Source organism: Coregonus clupeaformis, unplaced genomic scaffold (assembly GCF_020615455.1).
Source record: "Coregonus clupeaformis isolate EN_2021a unplaced genomic scaffold, ASM2061545v1 scaf0358, whole genome shotgun sequence".
Lineage (NCBI taxonomy): Eukaryota > Metazoa > Chordata > Actinopteri > Salmoniformes > Salmonidae > Coregonus > Coregonus clupeaformis.
In genome coordinates this window covers 195,214-222,446 of record NW_025533813.1, presented here as the reverse complement: position 1 = coordinate 222,446, position 27,233 = coordinate 195,214, and the positions used below count along the sequence as shown (strand labels likewise).

Genomic DNA, 27,233 nt, shown 5'->3' with positions numbered 1-27,233 from the left:
TATTGAGAATGGCCGCCGTAGGCAGACCTGGCTCTCAAGAGAAGACAGGCTATGTGCACACTGCCCACAAAATGAGGTGGAAACTGAGCTGCACTTCCTAACCTCCTGCCAAATGTATGACCATATTAGAGACACAGATTTCCCTCAGATTACACAGATCCACAAAGAATTCGAAAATAAACCCATTTTTGATGAACTCCCATATCTACTGGGTGAAATACCATAGTGTGTCATCACAGCATCAAGATTTGTGAAATGTTCCCACAAGAAAAGGGCAACTCCCAGTGAAGAACTTTTGGACTTTAACCATTTGCACATCGTTACAACACTGTATATATACATAATATGACATCTGAAATGTCTTTAATCTTTTGGAATTTCTGTGAGTGTAATGTTTACTGTTTCTTTTTTTGTTTATTTCACTTTTGTTTATTATCTAATTCACTTGCTTTGCAAATGTTAACACATGTTTCCCATGCCAATAAAGCCCCTTGAATTGAATTGAGAGGGAGAAAAGAGAGAGAGAGAGAGAGAGAGAGAGAGAGAAGGGGGGTTGTAAGATGGTAATTCAAAACGTAAATTCCAAAATGGTGACAAATACTGACATTTAATCAATTACAAATGACTTGACCCTCCCCTGGACAAAAAAACAACTAAACTTTCCCCCTGACTGAAATTGAAAAAGCATGACCCTTTCCCGGGAAATACAGTAATTGCATACATTTCTGCCTGTCGCTAAAGTATGATGGATTTATACTATAGTCCAGTTGGAGGCAGTAATGCAAGATATTGGATGCCAACCACCATTAACGTCCACTGAAGAAGAAGAAGTTTACGAATTTCGTCATTGCAAATCTTTTCTGGTATGTGTGATAATTTACTTGTTTTCTGTAATATCGTATAGCTTTGGAATCGTGACAGTAACTAGTTTGGAGGAAAATATGCAGGTTTCTGGACTCATACCCAGACTCTGAGAAGGGATTATGTGACTATTAGCTTAGCAACCGTTACGATTAGTTTGGCAACCGCGTGAACCAGCATGACAACGTGAACGCGATTGTTCTACAGTCTACTGGGTGAGGCGTTATACGTTCCTCCATTCATTGACGAATGAGATTCCTAGATCCTCCTTTCTCTAATATCTCTGCAATGAGTTCTTAAGTCGAGATAGCTGTGTATTTTGCTACTGCATGACCAGTGTGAGCCAGAATGTCTGATGAAGAAACAATAGCTTCCCCAATGGATCTGGTAAGTCTGGTTTCCTTTTAACAGTATAGGCCTGCTGTATAAAATGTCTAGGCCAAGTTGTTATCATATTTGATCCTCCACATTCCTCTGTTCCGTGTTAATGGCTGGGCAACAAAAAAAAGACCGTAAAACTTGTAGGGAATTTTTTTACCTTCAGCAAGGTAACCTACTACTATATCATGTGTAGGAATCTGTGTCTAGTACTTAATGATCTCTCCTTCCTCCCAAAGTGTTCACCTCCACTGATTTGAAAATCTGATTATCCATTATATGACCAGATACTCGGAAGTGGCCACAAAATACATCTTCTGTGGGGTTTATCGGCGGTTGTCATCCAACGTTATGGTGCATTATGCCACCTACTGTACTGGAGTGTGGGCCAGCAACAGGGATCGAGGAACTAAATCCTATATGACAGCCCCGTTTCTCTTAAAAAATGTAAATATTTGAGAATGTATCTAGCTAACGATGTTCTACTCAGAATGCTTATCAAACTCAATTCCTGTACCCCAATATCCGTCATACAGTTTCAGTCTCTCCCTATCATACTGCCCACACTGTATCAGTACATGCTCCACTTTCTCTGTTTCCTGGCATTAATCACACCTTCCTGGTGGATGCTTTCCTATATAATAATAATAATATGCCATTTAGCAGATGCTTTTATCCAAAGCGACTTACAGTCATGCGTGCATAAATTTTTTGTGTATGGGTGGTCCCGGGGATCGAACCCACTACCTTGGCGTTACAAGCACCGTGCTCTACCAGCTGAGCTACAGAGGACCACATTTAATGACTTATTCAGCTGGCTGTGTCCCACCCTTAGCCTTGTAAGGATAGCCTCCTCTCTTCTGTCCATTCCTACCATCCTCCCTACTTTACTCTGTACCTGGAATAGGGGCGGCAGGTAGCCTAGTGGTTTAGAGCGTTGGGCCTGTAACCCGAGCCGACTAGGTGAAAAATCTGTCAATGTGCCTTTGAACAACTTAACCCTAATTGCTCCTGTAAGTCACTCTAGATAACATTGCCTGCTAAATGACTAAAATGTAAACAATGAATAGATGCCTGCCCTTAGTGTCACTGTTTCACTGTTCCTGCACCACCACTGCCCATATAATTCCCTTAGCCTCTGCCTTGCTCATTGGCACTTCCACCTCCTGTGTCCTAAGGGCCTGTTTAGCTAGTACATCTACTTCCTCATTCCCTTCCACCCCCACATGGGCCGGGACCCAAGCAAAGCTTATATGGACACCCATCTGTCTCTCCCGGGCATGAATTTGAATTCCCTCATTTAGCAGGCCTTGTCTGCTATGTGAGCTAAATGATTGCAGACTTATCAACACAGCACATGAGTCAGAACATATAACTACTCTGTCTGGCTTGACTTCCTCCACCCACTGCAAGGCCAACAGTACGGCCATTAGCTCTGCCTTGTCTCCTGAGTGGCGCAGTGGTCTAAGGCACTGCATCGCAGTGCTAGCTGTGCCACTAGAGATCCTGGTTCGAATCCAGGCTCTGTCGCAGCCGGCCGCGACCGGGAGACTCATGGGCGGCGCACAATTGGCCCAGCGTCGTCCAGGGTAGGGGAGGAAATGGCCGGCAGGGATGTAGCTCAGTTGATAGAGCATGGCGTTTGCAACGTCAGGGTTGTGGGTTCGATTCCCACGGGGGGCCAGTATGAAAAATAATAATATATTCACTAACTGTAAGTCGCTCTGGATAAGAGCGTCTGCTAAATGACTAAAATGTAAATGTAAATGTACACAGCCAGGTGGTCTGTAATACGTCTCCTGACAGCCACCCCACTTTCCTGTTCAACAAAGTTTCCAGCATGTCACGTGACCTACTTTTATCAGTACACTCGTAACAACCTAATCATTACGAAACATATATTTGATCAAATAAGCCACAAGTCGCCTCTTCCTCTCTGTTTTGAAAGGAAATGACTGGTATAAGAAATATGGTGGAAACTCTTGACTAGCCCATGCCTCCACCAACCCAATGCTATTAGATTTGTGGGAAGTAGTGAATGATTGAACATTTCAGGAAGAATTAGATATTCTAGGGATGCTCCCAAATCAGTCAGAGGTGTAGACTAAATTAATCAAATGTTTGGTTTAATGATAAACTGTTTAATATTTATTGTGGCCAACAGGACAAAGCTAGCCCGTTCCCCTCCACCCTCCCGGAGTCCCCAGGTCAAACGCCTCCCGGAACCGCTTTGGGTCTGGTCGACTGCAGGAAAACACCGGGGCATAGTGGAACTGAGAGAGGAGGAGGAGAAGAGGAAGATGGAGATTTGATTTCATTAAGTAAGAACCATGGTGTGTAGATTACACTACAGTCTGCTTCTGTAACAATAGCGGAGGTGCATAAAGATGGCGGCCCGCATGTACTTACCACAAATTCCTCCTTTTGCTAAGTTCACTGTTTTGTACATTGCTCTCCTTTACAGTTTTTTTGGTATGGTCATTAGCACAGTAAACATGATCCCAATTTTAGCTTCAAGACGCTGGCAATTTGGAAAACTGAAAAAGTAGATTGTGTTGATTTATTGGAACATTGAACAATGTCGCGCACCGTAGTTTCAAAACTCAATGGAGAGTGCTAAAACAATGACTTAATGTCATAAGTCTGCCATCTTTATGCACTTTAGTCATTAATTGATTAATTATATATTAATGAGAATCTGGGTAGTTCCACCCATTTTTAAAAGTGTAACATGGTAAAAGAAAAAAGAAAAAAAAACATTAACCTAATTATCATTTGGTCATAAATAGCACATGTTCAACTTCATAAACATGTTTTCCAATCTCAAGACATTGAATAAAACTATTACTATACTAAGTGCTATGTGCCAAATAAAGTGACATGGTTGAACATAACAGGGGACTGCTGAAAACAACAAAGCCAGTGCATTACATGGGTGAAATAGTCCTTTAAATCAGCCCTAAAACCGCTTGTGACAGAGGGAATGGAAGGTTGTTTTGAATGCAATCTTCCAAAAATGTTTTACTTGTTAAAACATTTCTAGCATGTCTATGTATGGGTGAAGGGGTTTACTTGCACAGTTTTACACCACAAAACAGAATAAAATTGACAAAGATTAGGACCAGCTCACCTGCTTTTACTCTGTGATTTGACTATTAGATGTTCAATGTTTCTTTGCAAACATATTTTTTAAGGAATAGTTTCAACATATTAAAATTAGAGTTCAGTTCATGTAACGGGGTTGACCTTAAAATGAGGGACAGACGTAAATTAATTACTAATCACATTCATAATAATCTTCAGAAATGACTTTGTCAAAGCAACAAAATAACTAGTGCTTTACAATGAGTATGTTTACATGCACACTCATAATTTGACATTAAACTAGTTATGGCAGTAGGCTGAGTAGGGCATTAGTCATGTAAACACCTTACTCTGCTTATCTTAATTGGCTTAAGGTGACAATCGAAGCAACGCTGTTAAAAACACCTGGTTTTCTGAGCAATCTTTAGAATTATTAGGACACGTAAACCAGCCTTAATCAGATTCATGTAGGCATATTTAATCTGTTCATGTGCTAGCACGAGCAGCGCAAGCTTCCTTCTTTTGCGAGAGTGCAGTGAGTTCAGAAAAACTGAAATTATGCAGCTTAGAAATAGTTTTCACATACAAACTTTGTATGTCCGAAATTGGAATCAAATATGCTTATCAAAAATAACATGGTCGCTGTGATAGTACGTCTATTTTGATTGGCAATTTTCAGCATTTATCAAAGTCCCATCAGGTAGCCTGATTTCAGATGTCCATGCTATTCATTATCTTTGTTTCACAGGGGACAGCCCTAACCATTGCTCTCTCAGTGGGAGGGGCTTATCATCTGGGGAGCCTCAACAACAACATAATGCTGACAAGACGTCTCTCCAGAAGAGTCTCTCCAGATCAGAACGTCTCACTAAACACAAGCAGAGACTTATAGGGAAGAAACCTCCCCACCGCTGCTCTGGCTGTGGGAAGAGTTTTTCTAAACAGACGGAATTGATGATTCACGAGGGATTCACACTGCAGAGAAGCCTTATAGCTGTGATCAGTGTGGGATAAGCTTCAATTATTCAGGAGCCCTGACTGTACACCAGCGCATACACACAGGAGAGAAGCCTTATAGCTGTGATCAGTGTGGGAAGAGCTTCAACGAATCAGAGCCCTGACTACACACCAACGCATACACACAGGAGAGAAGCCTTATAGCTGTGATCAGTGTGGGAAGAGCTTCAATTATTCAGGAGCCCTGACTGTACACCAGCGCATACACACAGGAGAGAAGCCTTATAGCTGTGATCAGTGTGGGAAGAGCTTCAACGAATCAGGAGCCCTGACTACACACCAACGCATACACACAGGAGAGAAGCCTTATAGCTGTGATCAGTGTGGGAAGAGCTTCAATCATTCAGGAACCCTGACTAAACACCAACGCATACACACAGGAGAGAAGCCTTATAGCTGTGATCAGTGTGGGAAGAGCTTCAATCAATCAGGAGCCCTGATTACACACCAGCGCATACACACAGGAGAGAAGCCTTATAGCTGTGATCAGTGTGGGAAGAGCTTCAATCATTCAGGAACCCTGACTAAACACCAGCGCATACACACAGGAGAGAGAGCCTTATAGCTGTGATCAGTGTGGGAAGAGCTTCAATCATTCAGGAACCCTGACTAAACACCAGCGCATACACACAGGAGAGAAGCCTTATAGCTGTGATCAGTGTGGGAAGAGCTTCAACGAATCAGGAGCCCTGACTACACACCAACGCATACACACAGGAGAGAAGCCTTATAGCTGTGATCAGTGTGGGAAGAGCTTCAATCAATCAGCACACCTGACTATACACCAGCGCATACACACAGGAGAGAAGCCTTATAGCTGTGATCAGTGTGGGAAGAGCTTCAATCAATCAGGAGACCTGATTACACACCAGCGCATACACACAGGAGAGAAGCCTTATAGCTGTGATCAGTGTGGGAAGAGTTTCAGGATTTCAGGACACCTGACAACACACCAGCTCACACACACTGGAGAGAAACCTTACTCCTGTCTATGTGGAAAGAGCTTTGCTCATTCAGGGTCATTGAAAACACACCAGAAAGCACAAACATGTTTTCTTTCATCTCCTTCTTCTCCAGCACCGGTTCCTGATCCCTAAATAAAGTTTCAATAGAAAACATTTTGTAAAGAGTGATTTATCTCCCATTCTCTAACAGTTTACTAAGTTTGATTACCACGGTAACCTTTGTAGCATAATATGAAGCTCTGGATCGATATGTGTCAAGCGTCTAGGAGTAGGGAGTGCTGTGTGTGTGGTGGGGTGGGGATGTTCAGAGCTGTATCTTATTTCATTAACTCCTATTATCCATTAAATAATTGTATAATGTAGAATAATGTTTCAACAATACTAGGTGTGTATTCATGTATTCAATAGATCGATCAATTAAATATATTATCTGCTCAACAACGTCAACGTTTTTAAAAACTTTAATAATAATTTAAAAAAATTAAGGAGCATAGGCCTCTTGTATAATTAGTTTGCTCCTAAAAGATGTTCACACATTTATTGTAAATCCCTTCACCAGCATTTATTGTAGCTGATGGGACATACGGAAGTACAGAAGCCATAGGACTATTAGTGTGGTCAAATTATGTTGTTGCATTTATTTTAACGTATTTTAATTGGGATATCTTTCAAATTTCCTTATTGTATATTAAGTGTTCTCCAAAAAGATGTTCACACATTTTTATTGTGAATCAAATTATGTGTTGGTTGTTAGGAAGAGGCATCATGGGGACAGGAAGCCAGCTCTGCCCATCAGTACTTATAGGTCATGTCAACCACAGACTTCACACTCTTCTGTTTTCTCACAGCCAGTAAGGTCTCCTACCAAACTTCTCTCTCTTCACTCTGGAAATACACTTGATAATATCTTATACCTTACTATTCTACTTTTTATTGGGGATTTGTTACGCGGAACGAATGCTTGCATGTAAATGTAATTGTAAAACACACATCTGCTATGTGGTTTCATGTTTTCTTGTTTTGTTTTTCATTGCTTATTGCATATTCATTTTTTAAATATGTATTTTTTAAATGTTTAATTGTATTATGTAGAAGAGACCAGGATATGTTGTTGCCCTGTGTCCCAACACTCAATGTTATAGTCATGGTCCTGAGGATCAAACAGGTTTAAAACAATCAACAGAGAAACACGTGTCTTACAGTGCTACACATCTGTTATAATAAGTGCTTTTTCCTGCTTAATTGAAGTATCAGGTGTAGTTTTTCACCAGTTATAAAGTGTGTTTGTTGTCTATCTTTATGTTTCTAAGGCTGAAGGGAGGGGAGATGCAACAATAGCCTTGAGAACATCTGGACTAATATAGAACTCTGTTCCAAGTTGCTGTCAGGTAAAAGTAGAAGATAGCAGACAACAGGATTCTTAGTGAAAGGGTTGATGTTGAACGTTTTGTTGACTTTACTCGACTTTTATAGATCAGGTAAAATTTTATCCAGGAACTTTCTGAAGTCAGTTAAATGAGATGTGAGACGTTATGTTGTCATAATGTAATTGAGCTTGGATATTTAAATAGATGTTTGATTGCTCTGGTCTAGGGGTGCATCAGTTGCAGCCTTGAGACTGAAATGCTTTCCCGGCAACCCCCTAATACTTATCTGAACACTGTGACAACATAGTAACTGTACTGTAGCCTACACATTTCTTGTCTGAGTAAGAAAAGCTGAAGAAATGATAGCTTCCACGATGGATCCGGTGTGTCTGGTTTCCTTTTAACAGTATAGGTCTGCTGTGCTGTATAAAATGTCTAGGCCTAGTTTTCATCATTTTTGCTCCTCCACATTTCTTTGTTCGGTTTAAATGGCTGGACAAAAAAACATGACGGTAAAACTTGTTGGGATTATCCATTATATGACCAGATACTCAAGTGGCCACCCTAACAATGAAAATAGATCATCTTCTGTGGGGTTTATCGGCGGTTGGCATCCAACGTTATGGTGCATGAGGCCACCTACTGTACTGGAGTATTGGGCAGCAACAGCGATCGAGGAACTGAATCCTATCAGCCAGCCCCGTTTCTCTTAAAAAATATAACTATTTGCGACTGTATCAAACGATGTTTTACTCAATATGCTTATTAAAGTCAATTCATTCTCACGCGCTGGAGAGAAACCTTACTTCTGTATTCGCTCATTCAGGGTCACTGAAAAAACACCAGAAAGCACACACGTGTCGTTTAAATGGCCAAATGTCCTCATGGAAAATGTCATAGTGAAGCCTTTGTGTGTAGAGGGGGATGTTGAGGTGGGTGGGGGGTATTCAGGCTGTATCTTATTTAATTAACTCATTGCTTGTCCATATATGTATATATTCCTAAATCCCATTCCTTACTAGTTTCGTGTGTATTGGGTATATGTTGTGAAATTGTTCGATATTACTTGTTAGATATTACTGCACTGTCGGAGCTAGAAGCACAAGCATTTCGCTACACCCGCTATAACATCTGCTAAACACGTGTATGTGACAAATAAAATGTGATTTATTATCCATTAAATAATTGTATAATGTAGAGTAATGTTTCAACAATACTAGGTGTGTGTTAATGTATTCAATAGATCAATAAATGAATCCATTATCTGCTCAACAACATCTGCTTCTAATTTTATTTATATGTTGTTTTTTATATGGACCAGAGGCCTCTTCTAGAATACATTTGCTCAAAAAAGATCTAGACATATTTATTGTAAACCCCTTTACCAGGTTTTAGTGCAGCTGATGGGACATACAGAAGAACAGAAGAATGCAGCTTTAGGAATTGTAGTTGTGGTTCTCATCCTCTGTCTCTCTGGCTTCATGTGGTTCAGGTGAGCATCTTTCTAAGACTCATCTTTCACTTTCGCATTTTGATTTGTTACTAACTTGATTGTTTTTCTATGATTCATTCATTATTTATTCATTTTTAACATGAAGAAAGACTCCAAATCTGACACAAGGGACACAGCAGGGAATGGACAGGTGCGTTTAGGTCAAAAAGTATTTGTTTTATTTCAGAACTTTTTATCAGTGCTCGATTAATCTTGCCTGACACAATGGAACCAATGGAATAGTCCCAAGGTATGCTTCTATTGTCTGTCGTTTCTCCTCTCCAGGGAGACTCAGTCCAGTGTATGACAATGTCTCAGGCATGTCCATGGCCCCTAATGCAGCACAGACGGGCAGGGTGAAGTTCACTACGCCAATGTCCACCTCTATTGCTCCAATAACCAGGAAGTGCCTCTGTACTCCCCTGTCCAACTGCCTCAACCCCAGAAAGAGGATGAGGATTTCCAGTATGATGCTATGAAATTCAACCGCCCCAGGGCTGCCACTCGGTGAGCAAGTCCAGCCATTACAACATCTCAGAGAATTTTTAAATGAAATGGTACTTGTGCTTGACAATTAGGAATGCATACAACACTTGTATGTTAAGCAGACCAGCAGTTGTTTGGTTTAAATGTATTAACATCTACATGATGACTTAAAATGAGACCCCAGAAGTGAAGATTGATGATGACATGTTGCGTCTCCTTTCATAACAGACCTCAGGCACAAGAAGCTGAGGAGGAGCCCTCTGTGCTCTATAGCACAGTCAACAAACCCAGAACCAAGAAGACTACAACCAGACCTGAATAGAAGATGATCTTGTTTGCATCCCAAATGGTACCTTGTTCCCTCTAGTGCATTATGTAGGGAATAGGGTTCCATTATGGATGCACTCTGAACACCAGAAGACCTGAACATAAGATGACTCTGCCTGGGATTCAATCAAAGTTGCATTATGGTGCGGTGTTGAATTTTAAAGGCAATAACACTTAAGCTGGCATTCGCAGCATTTACCGTGAATGTGATTGTAATCAGGGAAATTGTCTTTAAAAGCTGTGTTGTCGGCAGCATAGAAGTAAAAGTCTTCATATTTTTATTCTTACTTTTTATTATTACCACTAATATAATATATTTAATAAAATATTAATATAATATACTATAGTATATAGGGTTTAATATAGTATACTATAGGGTTTAATTTAGGGTCTAATATTTTTTTAATACATTTTTTTAGTCATTTAGCAGATGCTCTTATCCAGAGCAACTTACAGTTAGTGAGTGCATACGTTTTTATTCATACTGGTCCCCCGTGGGAATCGAACCCACAACCCTGGCGTTGCAAGCGTCATGCTCTACCAACTGAGCTACATGGGACCATACTATAGGGTTTAATATACAGTGGGGAAAAAAGTACTTATTTTCCACCATAATTTGCAAATAAATTCATTAAAATTCCTACAATGTGATTTTCTGGATTTTTTTTCTCATTTTGTCTGTCATAGTTGACGTGTACCTATGATGAAAATTACAGGCCTCTCTCACCTTTTTAAGTGGGAGAACTTGCACAATTGGTGGCTGACTAAATCCTTTTTTCCCCACTGTACACTGCTCAAAAAAATAAAGGGAACACTAAAATAACACATCCTAGATCTGAATGAATGAAATAATCTTATTAAATACTTTTTTCTTTACATAGTTGAATGTGCTGACAACAAAATCACACAAAAATTATCAATGGAAATCAAATTTATCAACCCATGGAGGTCTGGATTTGGAGTCACCCTCAAAATTAAAGTGGAAAACCACACTACAGGCTGATCCAACTTTGATGTAATGTCCTTAAAACAAGTCAAAATGAGGCTCAGTAGTGTGTGGCCTCCACGTGCCTGTATGACCTCCCTACAACGCCTGGGCATGCTCCTGATGAGGTGGCGGATGGTCTCCTGAGGGATCTCCTCCCAGACCTGGACTAAAGCATCCGCCAACTCCTGGACAGTCTGTGGTGCAACGTGGTGTTGGTGGATGGAGCGAGACATGATGTTCCAGATGTGCTCAATTGGATTCAGGTCTGGGGAATGGGCGGGCCAGTCCATAGCATCAATGCCTTCCTCTTGCAGGAACTGCTGACACACTCCAGCCAAATGAGGTCTAGCATTGTCTTGCATTAGGAGGAACCCAGGGCCAACCGCACCAGCATATGGTCTCACAAGGGGTCTGAGGATCTCATCTCGGTACCTAATGGCAGTCAGGCTACCTCTGGCGAGCACATGGAGGGCTGTGCGGCCCCCCAAAGAAATGCCACCCCACACCATGACTGACCCACCGCCAAACCGGTCATGCTGGAGGATGTTGCAGGCAGCAGAACGTTCTCCACGGTGTCTCCAGACTCTGTCACGTCTGTCACGTGCTCAGTGTGAACCTGCTTTCATCTGTGAAGAGCACAGGGTGCCAGTGGCGAATTTGCCAATCTTGGTGTTCTCTGGCAAATGCCAAACGTCCTGCACGGTGTTGGGCTGTAAGCACAACCCCCACCTGTGGACGTCGGGCCCTCATACCACCCTCATGGAGTCTGTTTCTGACCGTTTGAGCAGACACATGCACATTTGTGGCCTGCTGGAGGTCATTTTGTAGGGCTCTGGCAGTGCTCCTCCTGCTCCTCCTTGCACAAAGATGGGAGGTAGCAGTCCTGCTGCTGGGTTGTTGCCCTCCTACGGCCTCCTCCACGTCTCCTGATGTACTGGCCTGTCTCCTGGTAGCGCCTCCATGCTCTGGACACTACGCTGACAGACACAGCAAACCTTCTTGCCACAGCTCGCATTGATGTGCCATCCTGGATGAGCTGCACTACCTGAGCCACTTGTGTGGGTTGTAGACTCCGTCTCATGCTACCACTAGAGTGAAAGCACCGCCAGCATTCAAAAGTGACCAAAACATCAGCCAGGAAGCATAGGAACTGAGAAGTGGTCTGTGGTCACCACCTGCAAAACCAGTCCTTTATTGGGGGTGTCTTGCTAATTGCCTATAATTTCCACCTGTTGTCTATTCCATTTGCACAACAGCATGTGAAATGTATTGTCAATCAGTGTTGCTTCCTAAGTGGACAGTTTGATTTCACAGAAGTGTGATTGACTTGGAGTTACATTGTGTTGTTTAAGTGTTCCCTTTATTTTTTGAGCAGTGTAGTATACTATAGGGTCTACAGTAAGGTTTAATATAGTATACCATAGGGTCTACTATAGGGTTTAATATAGTATACTATAGAGCTTGGAACATTTCTACATGGGTTGCGGGCTCATGGCTTGAGACTGAGCTGTGGCTAAAAGCTTTGCTTTGTATATCTCAAAGGGAACAAGATAATTTTACAAACTGGTCATTGCGCTGGTTGTTTTTTAGCTCTGTGTGTGTTTTTAGCAAGAGGAAACTGTTGCCCATAATGTTGTAGAGTGTGATGGGTCATGGCAAAACAAACTGGGAAATAATTTCTGTAACTTCATGAATGTACAAGACTATAAACCCACACTTTTGTTCACGTCAGACACGATTCAGACTTGAGAACTTAACATCGACTTAAGTCCCAAAGTATTGCCTAATGTCCATGTTTTATTGACTTGTCCGTGTTAAGTCTGCATATCTGAAGTCTGAATCTGGCCTTCATACACATCTAGCAATTAAACATAGAAATTGTTTAGATTTTTTTGCAAAATGCAATATTTATCATGAGAATGATTTTGGGTGAAACTATCCCTTTTTAAACAAAAGTATATGCTGGGCTTGATTTCACTAAGTACGCTCCATGTATTAAATAACACAATATAATCAGCTTTATTTAATGAGGCCTAACAATAAATGTACACAATGATTTAAACATCACATCCATTCACCAGACTAGAATAGACCTACAAATAGTCTGTCTGAAATGGCATCCTACTCTCTATATAATGTTGGTTGACATTTGGGATGCAGCTATCTTCTCTAACAGTTAGAAGCCAAACAAATGATACCAGGAACTCCAAATGTCATCGTGTCACTCTTGTGGATTGCTGACGCAATGAAGTCACACAAATCATAATCGACATAGTCATGCATCGTGACAATTTCTTTTGACGGTTGAAGTGTTGTCGTGAAGTGTGCGTGGCAACACTACACTCTTACAAAAAAATGGTGCTATCTAGAACCTTAAAGGGTTCTTCGGCTTTCTCCATAGAAGAAACCTTTGAAGAACCCCTTTCGGTTTCAGGTAGAACCTCTTGGGTTCCATGTATAACCCAAAAGGGTTCTCCTATGGGGACTGCCAAAGAACCCTTTTTTCTAAGAGTGTACCCTGCATGTGTCACAGGTGTAACGAAGGTCGTATAATGAGTGACATCATCCTCGCCTCCATGGCGGCTACACTGTCCTTCCTGGCAACGGCTCACAGTTCTGAGCACGGTCGCTAGGCGACGGTCCAGGGCGGAGAGGTGCAGCTCGGAGAGAGGCCATGGAGAATAGAGGATAATGGAAAAGAGAGTCCCTCATGACATCACAGACTGTACTGGAGCAGGGAGAGGAGACACAGACAGACGCAGGAGGGTGGAGCGACAAATCCTAGAGGGAGAAAGAGAGCGAGAGAGAAATGGAGTGGAAGTTGAGAAAGAAGAGGAATAAATTATATTTTACATTTATCATGTTCTTTCCTCTAGCTGCTATACATATGAGTATATATATTCATTATAACACAACTTAATCATGCACCCAGTGGTGACCCGTCATTCAGGGCAGGTGGGGCAGAGCCTGTTTTGAGCCCCACATTTTTAACCCCCCCCAAAAATAAACGTTTTATTTTTTTTTTGGGGGGGGGGGGGCTTGCCTGTTTTGCATGTTATTTTGGCATTAATACGTGTTAAATATCAGTTTGCAAACAATGTAAAATATATAATTGAGTTAATAAAGCTGCATACTAACATGGTCTCTTTTTTGTTTTCTTAAGTAAGGCAGTGCAGAAAATACGGAGTGTTGCGCCGTGATTGGCTCAGTGTTCTGTCACTCATGGGGACACTACATCACCGCCAAGTCTAAGCATAGACCTCAAATTCAAGCCCCTTGGGTGCTGCCATAGAGTTACATTAGAAGTGCCCATCCAAGAACGCTCAAGGTCATTGGCCACAGATAAAATGATGTCAAAACACGTTATATCTACAGTGGCTTTGATTGGACTGATCATGTCAACATCATACTTTCAAAATCTTAGCTAGCAGTCATCATCATGAATCAAGTCGACAATCTACTGGCAAATCCTTCTTAATCCTTGTCATAGAAAGAGAAATAATGAAGAGAAATTATAGATAAAACGTATCGGTGCTCATCGGCCATTGGACATAAACATTACACAAGTTGGAAGGAATCAGTGGCTAACTGCAAGCATTGCAAAGCAATCACTAACCTGCTATTCAGTGGAGTGGCTGTGTGGTCCCAAGTCTAAGATTAGAAACATTCAACATTGGCCATGCTGTCAATTAAGCATGATTTGTTGTCGCTCTCAAAACAACTTAACTCGGAACTGCAAAATCCCACGAAGGACCGCCGCGCCACCTTCCTGTTCAAGTGAGCAAAACACAACAAGGTGAGTCCAAAAATGTATTATATGCTGCTGCATAAATGATGTAATATGCCAGGGAGATATGTATGCTGTAGCTAAGAAAGTAATACTAAGTGTATGTTGTGTAGTAAGCTGTTAGTAGCCCATGTGCCTCACCCTAATAATTTGGTCTATTTTCACCTACTGATCTGACTTGGCGTGCCCATGTAGCCTATAACCTGTTTTTGGGAAATGTAATCAAATATTGTAAGAGCTTTCATTGTCTGCTTATATGCCCTCTTTATTTATCCTACGGTTCTGACTTTGTGTACAGGGAGAACACTGTAAGAACGGCCCATGTTCTGAATTCTGTCACTGTACATTTCAAAAGTGCTGAACAAATAGTTATATTGACTACGTCCATCCTAGCTCATTAATGTCTTAATCAAAATTACGGATTGCCTCTTATCCGCTTGTCGTCCCCCTTATGCCATATTTTGTACATCTCATTTGTCAGTAGAAACCACATTTGTATAAGCAAGTCAAGTCGGCCATATCAGCTATGTTTTTTTTAAGGCAGAAAATGAGGCTGAATGAACTGTTATCACTGCCAGACAAGGCTCCGTGATAGCCAGGTGTAGCAGTTGTAAGGTGTTGGGACTCTGCTGTTGGGACAGCTTTATGCAGGCCCTAACAGTTTGTGGGCACCGTTTGTCACAGGTATAGTGCAAATAATGTATTGTTTAGTGTTGTGTTGTGGCTTTGCTGACATGCATCCCACTTTGTTATTTATTTTGACCCCACCAAGATGTACATGTCACTGCATGCACCCATGTTTTACCTGCAGCACTGCTCCAGAGGTGTCAGGATAGAGGGTTAATCTTTAGAGTGGCCTCCAAACCTGTAGTCCGCACACAGACAGTGTCAATGCTAACGTTAGTTAGCTAGCATTCGAGGGCTGACTGTTCTCATATATTTGTGTAGTGTAAAAGTAAAATATTGGTAATTGGTGTAGTCTGACTACTGCAGTAGGCTACTGCTTGTCCATGTGGTAGCTAGCAGCAATACATCCAGACGAGAGAAACGTGAAAGCATCCAGGCAGCAGAGATGAGCTTGTCATTAGCTAGCTAACGTTAGCTATATTGTAGCTATAAAGCATTATGTTTACTGTTATTTTGAAATAACAACTTTATTTTATTGTATACAAGTTATATACATAGACAGAAGGGGGTTAGTTATAAATACAGTATATTTGGCTGTAGCTTATTTTAGAAGAAAGACTTACGTTTATTTTTGACCGTAGAATTACTTATTAATAAACGGATGCACCCGTTGTAAAGACTTGTATAAATAGCTCGTTGTCCTATCTGTACTGGTAGTGTACAGCAGCTGCCATTATAGCAGCAGCGAATAACCGGAACCAGTCATTCCCAGACACCCCCTCAGGAGAAATAGGCCTGTTGAGATACTCTCTCTTTGTGCATGTGTTCCAAATAGCTGTCAGGTTAAAGTAGACGATAGCAGACAACAGGATTCTTAGTGAAAGGGGGTGTTGTTGAACGTTTTCTTGACATTACTCGACTTTTATAGATCACGTAAAATGTTATCCAGGAACTTTCTGAAGTAAGATTAGGCTACATGAGACGTTTCTTTGTCCTAACTTAATTCAGTTTTGATGTTTGATTGCTCTAGTCTAGGGGCGCATCCGTTGCAGCCTTGAGAATGTCATTTTCTCTCGGCAACTACCTAGTCATTATCTGAACACTACAACAAAGTAGTCTAACTGTACTGTAGCCTACAACATTTAATGTCATACAAAGAAACAGTAGCTCCCACAATGGATCGGGTAAGTCTGGTTTTAACAGTATAGGCCTGCTGTGTTGTATAAAATGTCTAGGTCTAGTTTTCATCAAATTTGATCCTCCACATTCCTGTGTTCGGTTTAAACGGCTGCACAAAAAAAACCTGACGGTTGTTGGGATTTTTTTTCCTTCAACAAAGTAGCCTACTACTATATCATATTTAGGAATCTGTGACTCTGACCTTATTATCTCTCCTTTCTCCCAAAGTGTTCACATTCCTTCACTGATTTCGAACACATTATCCATTATTTGACCAGATACTCAAGTGGCCTCTCTAACGAAGAAAATAAATGTCTTCAAAAATGGAATGGGGAAGAGGCAAGATGAGCCAATGAGAGGGCAGATAATCGGGTTTCCACTAGTTACCACAGCCACGAATATATAGTATTTGTATTTATTTAGTGTTAGGCATGAAGTTAGAAGTTTGGTTAAGGTTATGGTTATAATCTAATTTTAGTAAAATAGATTGTAGTAATGGGCGTGGTTTATACCTTTGTTTGTGGTAACTAGTGACGACCAGGCACTACTCCCATATACGTGTTTTTTCTCCCTCAAAGTTGCCAGGATGTCAGGTGTCCTACTTTTACCAATACACTCCTAACAACCTAATCGTTACGAAATTTATGTTCGATCAAATAAGGCATAAACCAGATTTTGGGCCCAGTTATCCCTCTCGCTTTGCCTCTTAGTCGCTGTTTGAAAGGAAATGACTGGTATAAGAAATATGGTGGAAACTAGCCCATGCCTCCACCAATCCAATGCTCTTAGATTTGTGGGTTGTAGTGAACAATTGAACATTTCCGGAAAAATTAGATATTCGAGGGATGCACCCAAATCAGAGGTTTAGACTGAATTAATAAAATATTTGGTTTAGTGTTAATCTATGTAGAATACTTCTTGCCGCCAACAGGACAAAGCTAGCCCGTCCCCTCCACCCTCCAGGAGTCCCCAGGTCGACCGTCTCCCGGTACTTTACTGCTGGGTCTAGTCGACTGCAGGAAAACACCGGGGCAGAGTGGAACTGAGAGAGGAGAAGGAGAAGAGGAACATGGAGATTTGATTTCATTAAGTAAGAACCATGGTGTATGGATTAGACTACAGTCTGCATCTGTAACAATTCATTGATTCATTATATATTGATGAAAATATCTGGTCGTTCCACCCAATTTTGAGAAGTGTAACGTGGTAAAAAAGAAGAAAGATTTCACTTCATTTTAACATTCTGTCATAAAGAGCACATGTTCAACTAAATAAAAAAGCATTTTGCAAAAAAAATTTGGGATCAGTTTAAAACAAGTGTTCAGTTCATGTAACAGGGTTGACCTTAACATGAGGGGACAGGCGTAAATTAATAACTAATCACATGAAATAAATAATGTTTAGAAATGACTGTCAAAGTAACCAAATAACTAGGGCTTTACATGCACACTAATCATTTCATATTAAACTGATTATGGCAGTAGGCCGAGTATAGCATTAGTCATGTAAACACCTTACTCTGCTTATCTTAATTGCCGTGAGGTCATAACCGAAGTAAGCATACGCCTTAAAGACACCTGGTTTTCTGAGCAATGTTTAGAATTATTAGGACATGTAAACGCTTTAATCAGAGTTATAGCTGTGTATTTAATCTGTGCATGTGCTAGCACAAGCCGCGCAAGCTTCCTTCATTTGATCGAGTGCATAGAGTTTGGAAAAACTGAAAATATGCAGCTTCGAAATAGATTTCACATACAAACTTTATTTGTCCAAACTCAGAATTAAATATGCTTAAAAAAAATACATGGTGGCTGTGGTAGAACGTTTATTTTGATTGGCAATTTTTTGCATTTATCAAAGTCCCATCAGGTAGCCTGATTTCAGATGTGTCCATGTAAACAGGATTATTAGGAAAATTGTTCTTCATTCAAAGCATGTCAACGTTTAAATCAAATTCTTATACCAATTGACTATTTAAATTAATCGTATTATTATGCACTTGTAACCGTACTCAATGATGGTAAAACTTGGAGAAATGATTGCATTATGTAGGTTAAAATCTTTCTAGAAGTTACACAGGCTTGATGGAGGGACTTTTCAAAATGCAGAATTGTCACATTAGCAAGTCTTTATTCATATAAAAAATCGTATTAATTGAATTCTCCATGTGTTCTGTATTAAAGGGCACTTTATTTAATATAACAGAGATTTCAAATTGAATATTGGTGCACAATTTCTACTGAAAGAATATCAAAGGGATGCAAAAGGCATTCATTTTGTGGAATGACCCATCTGTTTATGGACCCATGTTTGCAAAACCTAACTATTCAATGTCTTTGGTTCATAGGGGACAGCCTTAATCGTTGCCCTCTCAGTGGCAGGGGCTTATCATCTGGTGAGCTTCAACAACATCACGATGCTGACAAGACAGAGAACAGTCTCTCCAGATCAGAACACCTCAAGAAACATCAGCAGAGACGTAAAGGGAAGAAACCTCACCACTGCTGCTCTGACTGTGGGAAGAGTTTTGCTAAGCAGAAGGAATTGATAGTTCACCAGCGGATTCACACCGGAGAGAAACCGTACCACTGCTCTCCGCGTGGGAATCGTTTCGCTGCATCTAAAACCTTAAAATCTCGCCAGATAATTCATACAGGGGAGAGGCCTTACCCCTGCTTTGATTGTGGGAAATGCTTCAATCAATCAGGAGCCAAGACTACACACAAATGCATACACACAGGAGAGAAGCCTTATAGCTGTGATCACTGTGGGAAGAGTTTCAGGATGTCAGGACACCTGACTACACACCAACGAATACACACAAGAGAGAAGCCTTATAGCTGTGATCAGTGTGGGATGAGTTTCAGGAGGTCAGGACACCTGACTACACACCAACGCATACACACAGGAGAGAAGCCTTATGGCTGTGATCAGTGTGGGAAGAGCTTCAGGAAGTCAGGACACCTGACTACACACCAACGCATACACACAGGAGAGAAGCCTTATAGCTGTGATCAGTGTGGGAAGAGCTTCAATCAATCAGGAGCCCTGACTACACACCAACGCATACACACAGGAGAGAAGCCTTATAGCTGTGATCAGTGTGGGAAGAGTTTTGCTCGAGATTCCACGCTGACTGCACACCAACGCATACACACAGGAGAGAAGCCTTATAGCTGTGATCAGTGTGGGACGAGTTTCAGGAAGTCAGGAAACCTGACTACACACCAACGCATACACACAGGAGAGAAGCCTTATAGCTGTGGTCAGTGTGGGATGAGCTTCAATCATTCAGGATCCCTGATTACACACCAACGCATACACACAGGAGAGAAGAAGCCTTATAGCTGTGATCAGTGTGGGAAGAGCTTCAATCAATCAGGACACCTTACTACACACCAGCGCATACACACAGGAGAGAAGCCTTATAGCTGTGATCAGTGTGGGAAGAGCTTCAATCATTCAGGAGACCTGATTATACACCAGCGCATACACACAGGAGAGAAGCCTTATAGCTGTGATCAGTGTGGGAAGAGCTTCAGTCAGTCAGTGTCCCTGATTACACACCAACGTATACACACAGGAGAGAAGCCTTATAGTTGTGATCAGTGTGGGAAGAGCTTCAGGAAGTCAGGAGCCCTGAGCACACACCAACGTATACACACAGGAGAGAAGCCTTATAGCTGTGATCAGTGTGGGAAGAGCTTCAGTCAATCAGTGTCCCTGATTACACACCAACGTATACACACAGGAGAGAAGCCTTATAGTTGTGATCAGTGTGGGAAGAGCTTCAGGAATTCAGGAGCCCTGAGCACACACCAACGTATACACACAGGAGAGAAGCCTTATAGTTGTGATCAGTGTGGGAAGAGCTTCAGGAAGTCAGGAGCCCTGAGCACACACCAACGCATACACACAGCCTGATATACACCAGCTCTCACACACTGGAGAGAAACCGTTCTCCTGTCAATGTGGAAAGAGCTTTGCTCATTCAGGGTCACTGAAAAAACACCAGAAAGCACAAACATGTTTTCTTTCATCTCCCTCCTCTCCGGCAACGGTTCAAGAACCCTAAATAAAGTTTCAATAGAAAACATATTTTAAAGAGTCATCCATCTCCCATTCTCTAACAGTTTACTGAGTTTGATTACCATGGTAACCTGTGTAGCATAATATGCATTTGGGGGGGGTTGGGGTGTTCAGAGCTGTATCTTATTTCTTGAACTCCTATTATCCATTAAGTAATTGTATAATGTAGAATAATTTTTCAACAATACTAAGTGTGTATTCATGCATTCAATTGATCAATAAATTAAATCAATTTTCTGCTCAACAACCTCTGCTTATCACAATTATATATTTTTAAAATCTATTATAACAATCATTTTTTTATAAGGAGCATAGGCCTCTTGTATAATTTGTTTGCTCCTAAAAGATGTTCACATATTTATCGTAAATCCCTTCACCAGGTTTTAGTGCAGCTGATTGTACATACAGAAGTACAGAAGCCAATAGCCTATTAGTGTGGTCAAATTATGTTGTTGCATTTATTTTAAAGGATTTTAATAGTGCTATCTTTCAACTTTCCTTATTGTATATTAAGTGTGCTCCAAAAGATGTTCACACATTTTTATTATGAAGCGAATTATGTGTTGGTTGTTAGGAAGAGGCATCATGGGGGCAGGAAGCCAGCTCTGCCCATCAGTACTTATAGGTCATGTCAACCACAGACCTCACACTCTTCTGTTTTCTCACAGCCAGTAAGGTCTCCTACCAAACTTCTCTCTCTTCACTCTGGAAATACACTTGATAATATGTTATACCTTAACATTCTGCTTTTTATTGGTGATTTGTTACCCAGTCTATTTACATTGACACCCCCCCTTCCCCTCTTGGTGTTTACACTGCTGCTACTCGCTGTTTATTATCTATGCATAGTCACTTTACCCCTACCTACATGTACAAATTACCTTGACTAACCTGTACCCCCGCACAGTGACTCGGTACCTGTACCCCTGTATATAGCCTCGTTATTTTAATGTGTTACTTTTTATTTGGTACTTCAGTTTATTTAGTAAGTATTTTCTTCACTCAATTTCTTGAACTGCAGTGTTGGTTAAGGGCTTGTAAGTAAGCATTTCACGTTAAGGTCTACACCTGTTGTATTCGGCGCATGTGACAAATAACATTTTATTTTATTTGATATATTTAGTGTTTTCCTTGCACTGCCAGTCAGTTGACTTATCCTACAAGACTTCCCCCCTTCACTTCACTCTGTAAGTAAGGTTGACGACATCTTGAAATATATTTTTTGCTGATTTGTTTAGTCATAAACCATATTATTCTAGGTATGACAGCCCCATGTTTCAATTCTATAGTCAGGGTAAAACATTTTTTGACCAATAAAGGAATAGTAATGTTGTGTGCTAGGTATCGTAATTTTAAAAAAAATCTGTGAAAGAGGGACAGGGCGTGGCATTAACCTGTAGCACCACCTGTACTCTGACTGACAACCCCAACACCACCTACATCTGGTACAAGAACGGACAACGTTTTACCAACTCAAAGACTTAGTATAACTACCTGATCCTAGACCCAGTCAGCAGTGAGGATGCAGGCAGCTACTCCTGTGCTGTAGAAAGACCTGAATATCTCCACTCTCCTAGACAGGTGAGTTTGCTGGAATCAGTTGACTGAGAACTGCAGTGGTCTGTAGCACCACCTGTACTCTGACTGACAACCCCAACTCCACCTACATCTGGTAGATGGACTTAATGACTGTGGTATTACTTTATTTGACTCTCTCCCATTAGGGAGACTTGAGTCCTGTGTATAACAACATCTGTGTAGCCTGGTGAAAGTAAACCCAGCACAGGACACAAAACTAATTTGGGGTTGTTTATTCTGTCAAAGCTTACATTTAAAGAAAGGATGATGTAAGGTGGAAATCACCACAAGGTGAAGTCACCATGAAGTAAAGTTCAGTCTAAATCACCATCAAGTGAAATAAATCTGTTAGTAAAGTGCATAAAAACAATATGAGTACAATAAGTACAAAGTGAAATGCATAAACGGCAGTGGCTCTGCTTTCTACAACAAAAATACAAGAAAATACAAAGACCACAATGTTCAGTTAGAATAGACTTTCTAACGTTTCAAATGTCTGAGTACAAGATGTCCATCAACAAAATGACATTGTGCATGAAAAACAAAAATCCATTGTCATTAAATACAATATGAATACTTACAAACACACTGTCCACGTGGGCGGCAGGTGCTTAGTGGGTAAGAGCGTTGTGCCAGTAACCGAAAGGTCGCTGGTTCTAATCCCCGAGCCGACTAGGTGAAAAATCTGTCGATGTGCCCTTAAGCAAGGCACTTAACCCTAATTGCTCCTGTAAGTCGCTCTGGATAAGAGCGTCTGCTAAATGACTAAAATGTAAAATGTAAATGTATACCCAAAACCCACATGCAACAGTAGATCCTCATCTCACCCAGACCCCCATCTCTCCACAACGTGGTTCTGAGAGCACTGGTATTCAGCTAGCAAGAAGCTAACATCCTCATGTCAATCTTAAATTATCAACAGGATAACATGACCATCTGGCATAAATATTAAAAGACAAACTCTTATACATTGCAGATGATGCAAGATATGATATATTTCGGTACAACAGTAATTTATTATTTACCTAAAGTAATACATCTAAAGTAATATTTGACCCATAATGGATTACAACAGCTCTTTAATGTAGTTGCTTGCTCTCACTCTTACACAATGTGCAGGCTCAATCCCATAACACCTTCTACACATTATTTACTGATCTCTTAAATGGACATAAAAATAAAAATATTATTTAACCTTTATTTAACCAGGTAGGCCAGTTGAGAACAAGTTCTCATTTACAACTGCGACCTGGCCAAGATAAAGCAAAGCAGTGCGATAAAAAAACAACAACACAGAGTTACATATGGGATAAACAAAACGTACAGTCAATAACACAATAGAAAATCTATATACAGTGTGTGCAAATGTAGTAAGTTATGGAGGTAAGGCAATAAATAGGCCATAGTGCAAAATAATTACAATTTAGTATTAACACTGGAGTGATAGATGTGCAGATGATGTGCAAATAGAGATACTGGGGTGCAAATGAGCAAAATAAATAACAATATGGGGATGAGGTAGTTCGGTGGGCTAATTACAGATGGGCTGTGTACATGTGCAGTGATCGGTAAGGTGCTCTGACAACTGATGCTTAAAGTTAGTGAGGGAGATAAGTGTCTCCAGCTTCAGAGATTTTTGCAGTTCGTTCCAGTTATTAGCAGGAATGGCGGCCAAAGGAGGTGTTGGCTTTGGGGATGACCAGTGAGATATACCTGCTGGAGCGCAGACTACGGGTGGGTGTTGCTATTGTGACCAATGAGCTAAGATAATGCGGGGATTTGCCTAGCAGTGATTTATAGATGACCTGGAGCCAGTGGATAGAAATGAATACAGCAATGTGCGTTTACCACCTGGCTACATCAGGCCAAGACCCCTTCTGCAGCAAAGAGAGTGGACACAGGCGGACAGGATAATGTTCACTACACCGGCATCCACCACAGAAACCAGGAAGTGCCTGTCTGTTGCAAAATATACTTTTTGAGTCACATTGATGGTTGTTGTGTTGTTGAGATGCCAGTAGAGAGCGCTGTAGTACAGTACACTGGAAACACCAGGTTTTAGTGTAGCTGGTGAGACATACAGACATTTACATTTACATTTACGTCATTTAGCAGACGCTCTTATCCAGAGCGACTTACAGTTAGTGCATACATTTTTATTTTATTTTTTATACTGGCCCCCCGTGGGAATCGAACCCACAACCCTGGCGTTGCAAACGCCATGCTCTAACAACTGAGCTACCTCCCTGCCGGCCATTCCCTCCCCGCCGGCCATTCCCTCCCCTACCCTACCCTAGACGACGCCAAAGAGTTAGAAGACATATCCAAGAGATAGAAACGGATAAATGGAGACGGTGATGACCACGACGCCGCTGCACAGATATCCTCTACCCCTGTTCCTCTGAAAAGGGCAGTAGAAGCCGCTACTCTACGAGTGGAGTGGGCTCTTATACCCTGAGGCAATTGTTGCCCCGCTGCCTCATAAGCTGTCTCAATGCCTTCGCAAAGCCAATGAGACAAGCACTGTTTTGAAAGTGGTCTACCTAGTGCAGCCGCACCGTGACACACAAACAGCTGAGGCGATGACCTAATCGCTGCTGTGCGCTCAACGTAACACGCCAAAGCACGCACTGGGCACAGGCGATGGAGCCTTTCCTCACTCCTCTCCCCATGAGGAGGGGGAGAAAAAGCCCACAGCTCCATGGTCTGTGATCTATATGAGCTCTTAATAACCTTCGGCACAAATGCCGGGTTAGGACGTAACACCGCTCTGCTCAGATCGCCATTAATGGCAAGGCAGTCAGGTCTCATCGAAAGAGCACACAAATCACTAACACGCTTAGCCGTAGTCAAAGCGAGCAACAGTGCCGTCTTCATAGACAGCATCTTGAGGGGTATTTGATTCAATGGCTCGAACGGGGACTTACATAGCGCTTCGAGTACCAAAGTCAAATCCCACTGAGGAAGCGTGGCTCTAGGCATTGGCCTAAGCCGCCGCGTTCCCAATAAGAAGTGTCTCTGCCAAACCCCTCGTGACAAGCTGAAATCGCCGCTGCAAACACCTTAATGGTGGCGTGCGATCGCTGCTTATCAAACATAGACTGCAGGAAAGAGAGAACACTCTCAACCTGACAGCTTACATTCTCTGTGACGCACCACTGTGAAAAAACATACACCCTGGAAGTGGAACTGGCACGTGAACCCTGTATGGTCCTGATTACTGAATCAGATAACCCACAGCGCTCTAGCCTGTCCCTCTCAGGAGCCAAGCCTTCAGTGGTTGGCCGATTATGGGCAATTGCCCTATCGAGCACCCGGCCTGAAACAATGCGTTCCGTCGATGTGGAATTGGCCAAGGTGGCCCAACAATGGCTAACAGTGGGAGAATGCAGGACAGCGGAGGGAATGCATACAGAAGAACTCTCGGCCACGGGTGGTGCGCGAATGCGTCCCTTCCCAGTGGCGGTTCGTCCTGTTCCCTCAGAGAGAACCATAGGGGACAATGCGCGTTCACGCGTGACGCGAATAAATCCACCTCGGCTCTCCCGAACTGTTCCCAAATTTGGAGAACAATGTCCGGATGCAGACGCCACTCGTCATCTCGAGGACCCCCTCGAGACATGAGGTCTGCTCCTACATTCAAGTAGCCCGGAATGTGTGCTGCTCTCAATGAGCGAAGGTGCTCATGAGCCCACAGCCACAATTCCTCTGCCGACCGGTGGAGAGCAGGAGACCTGACTTCTCCCTGGCGATTTATGTGGGCTACTGTGGTCCAGTTGTCTGACCAGACCAACACATCGCGACCCCGAAGGGTAGATGCGAAGTGGGTCAGAACCAGTCGAACCGTTTCCAACTCCAAGAGGTTGATGTGGCGACTCGAAGGAGGCCACACACCTCCTATCGCTTGGGTCTGACATGTCCCTCCCCATCCCGTCAGAGCGGCATCTGTAAACACTGGAATGTAGGAGGACACTTTGCCTATCGGGACTCCGTGCGTGAGAATGCGCGGGTCTCTCCAATAGTTCAGATCTGCACTGAGCGAGAGAGGAACCACCACCAACCGATGATGTTGACGCACTGGGTCTAGTCTTAGTTGGGCGAACCATCGCTGCATCCTGCGCATGCGCAGGAGTCCCAGCGGAACCACGGAATGGGCTGATGACATGAGACCCAAGAGTGACATGACTGACAGCGCCATTACCGTGTGATTCGGATGACACTTTCTCAGGGCTAGCAACAAGGCTACCCTTCGAGGGTCCGAAATTCGAGCCCTCATCATTACAGTGTCTAGCTGTATCCCCAGGTAGACAATCTGATGACTGGGCCACGGCGCGCTCTTTTTCTAATTTACAGCGAACCCCAGACGTGTGAGATGAATCACTGTCTGTGTCGTGTGAGTGAACGCCAGCTCTGCTGACGGGGCGAGAACCAGTAGGTCGTCTAGGTAGGCTAGTAGCCTTATTCCCTGACGACGCAACGGTTCCAATGCCGCCTCCACACACTTGGAAAACGTGCGAGGTGCCAGGGCGTACCCGAATGGCATCCTCGTGTATTCGTACGCCACCCCTTGAAAAGGTGAATCGCAGAAACTTTCTGTGACGCGGTTGCACCGGCACATGAAAGTACTTGTCCTTTAGGTCTATGCTTGTTCAAAAGTCTCCTTTCTGGACACATTCCAGTAGACGTTTTGTCGTGAGCATTCGGAAGGGCCGTTTGGTTACGCTCTCGTTGAGAATGCGTGAATCCAATATCGGCCTCATTCCCCCTGTCTTTTTGGGCACCAGGAAGTAGGGCGAATATAGCCCTTTGTTCCTTTGCTCCTGGGGAACTACTGTGACCACCTCCTTCACCAAAGGTTACGTAATCTCTGACACCAGAGCGGCCACGTTTTTGGGCGTTTTCATCACAGTCTCCACCACTCCCCTGAATGGGGGCGGGGTCCGATGGAATTGGATGGCATAACCCAACGTCTGGTGTAGCCAGCGTGAGAGGGTACAGCTTCGCCGCC

General features: G+C 42.3%; 1 long non-coding RNA gene and 1 pseudogene across 2 annotated transcripts; one reads left to right on the top strand and one right to left on the bottom strand.

The window, feature by feature from the left end:
- Positions 1 to 1,514: 1,514 nt before the first annotated feature.
- On the top strand, positions 1,515 to 20,748 carry LOC121562726 (annotated as a pseudogene).
- LOC123484561 lies at positions 13,434 to 16,191 on the bottom strand. Of its 2 annotated transcripts, none has more exons than XR_006658578.1 (3): positions 16,003 to 16,186; positions 15,558 to 15,617; positions 13,434 to 13,746 (listed from the first exon to the last, which is right to left on the bottom strand). It is a non-coding gene; the product is annotated as an uncharacterized LOC123484561 (long non-coding RNA). The 2 variants fall into 2 exon arrangements; XR_006658579.1 differs by lacking the exon at positions 13,434 to 13,746 and adding an exon at positions 14,588 to 14,734 and having other exon boundaries at positions 16,003 to 16,191.
- Positions 20,749 to 27,233: the final 6,485 nt, after the last annotated feature.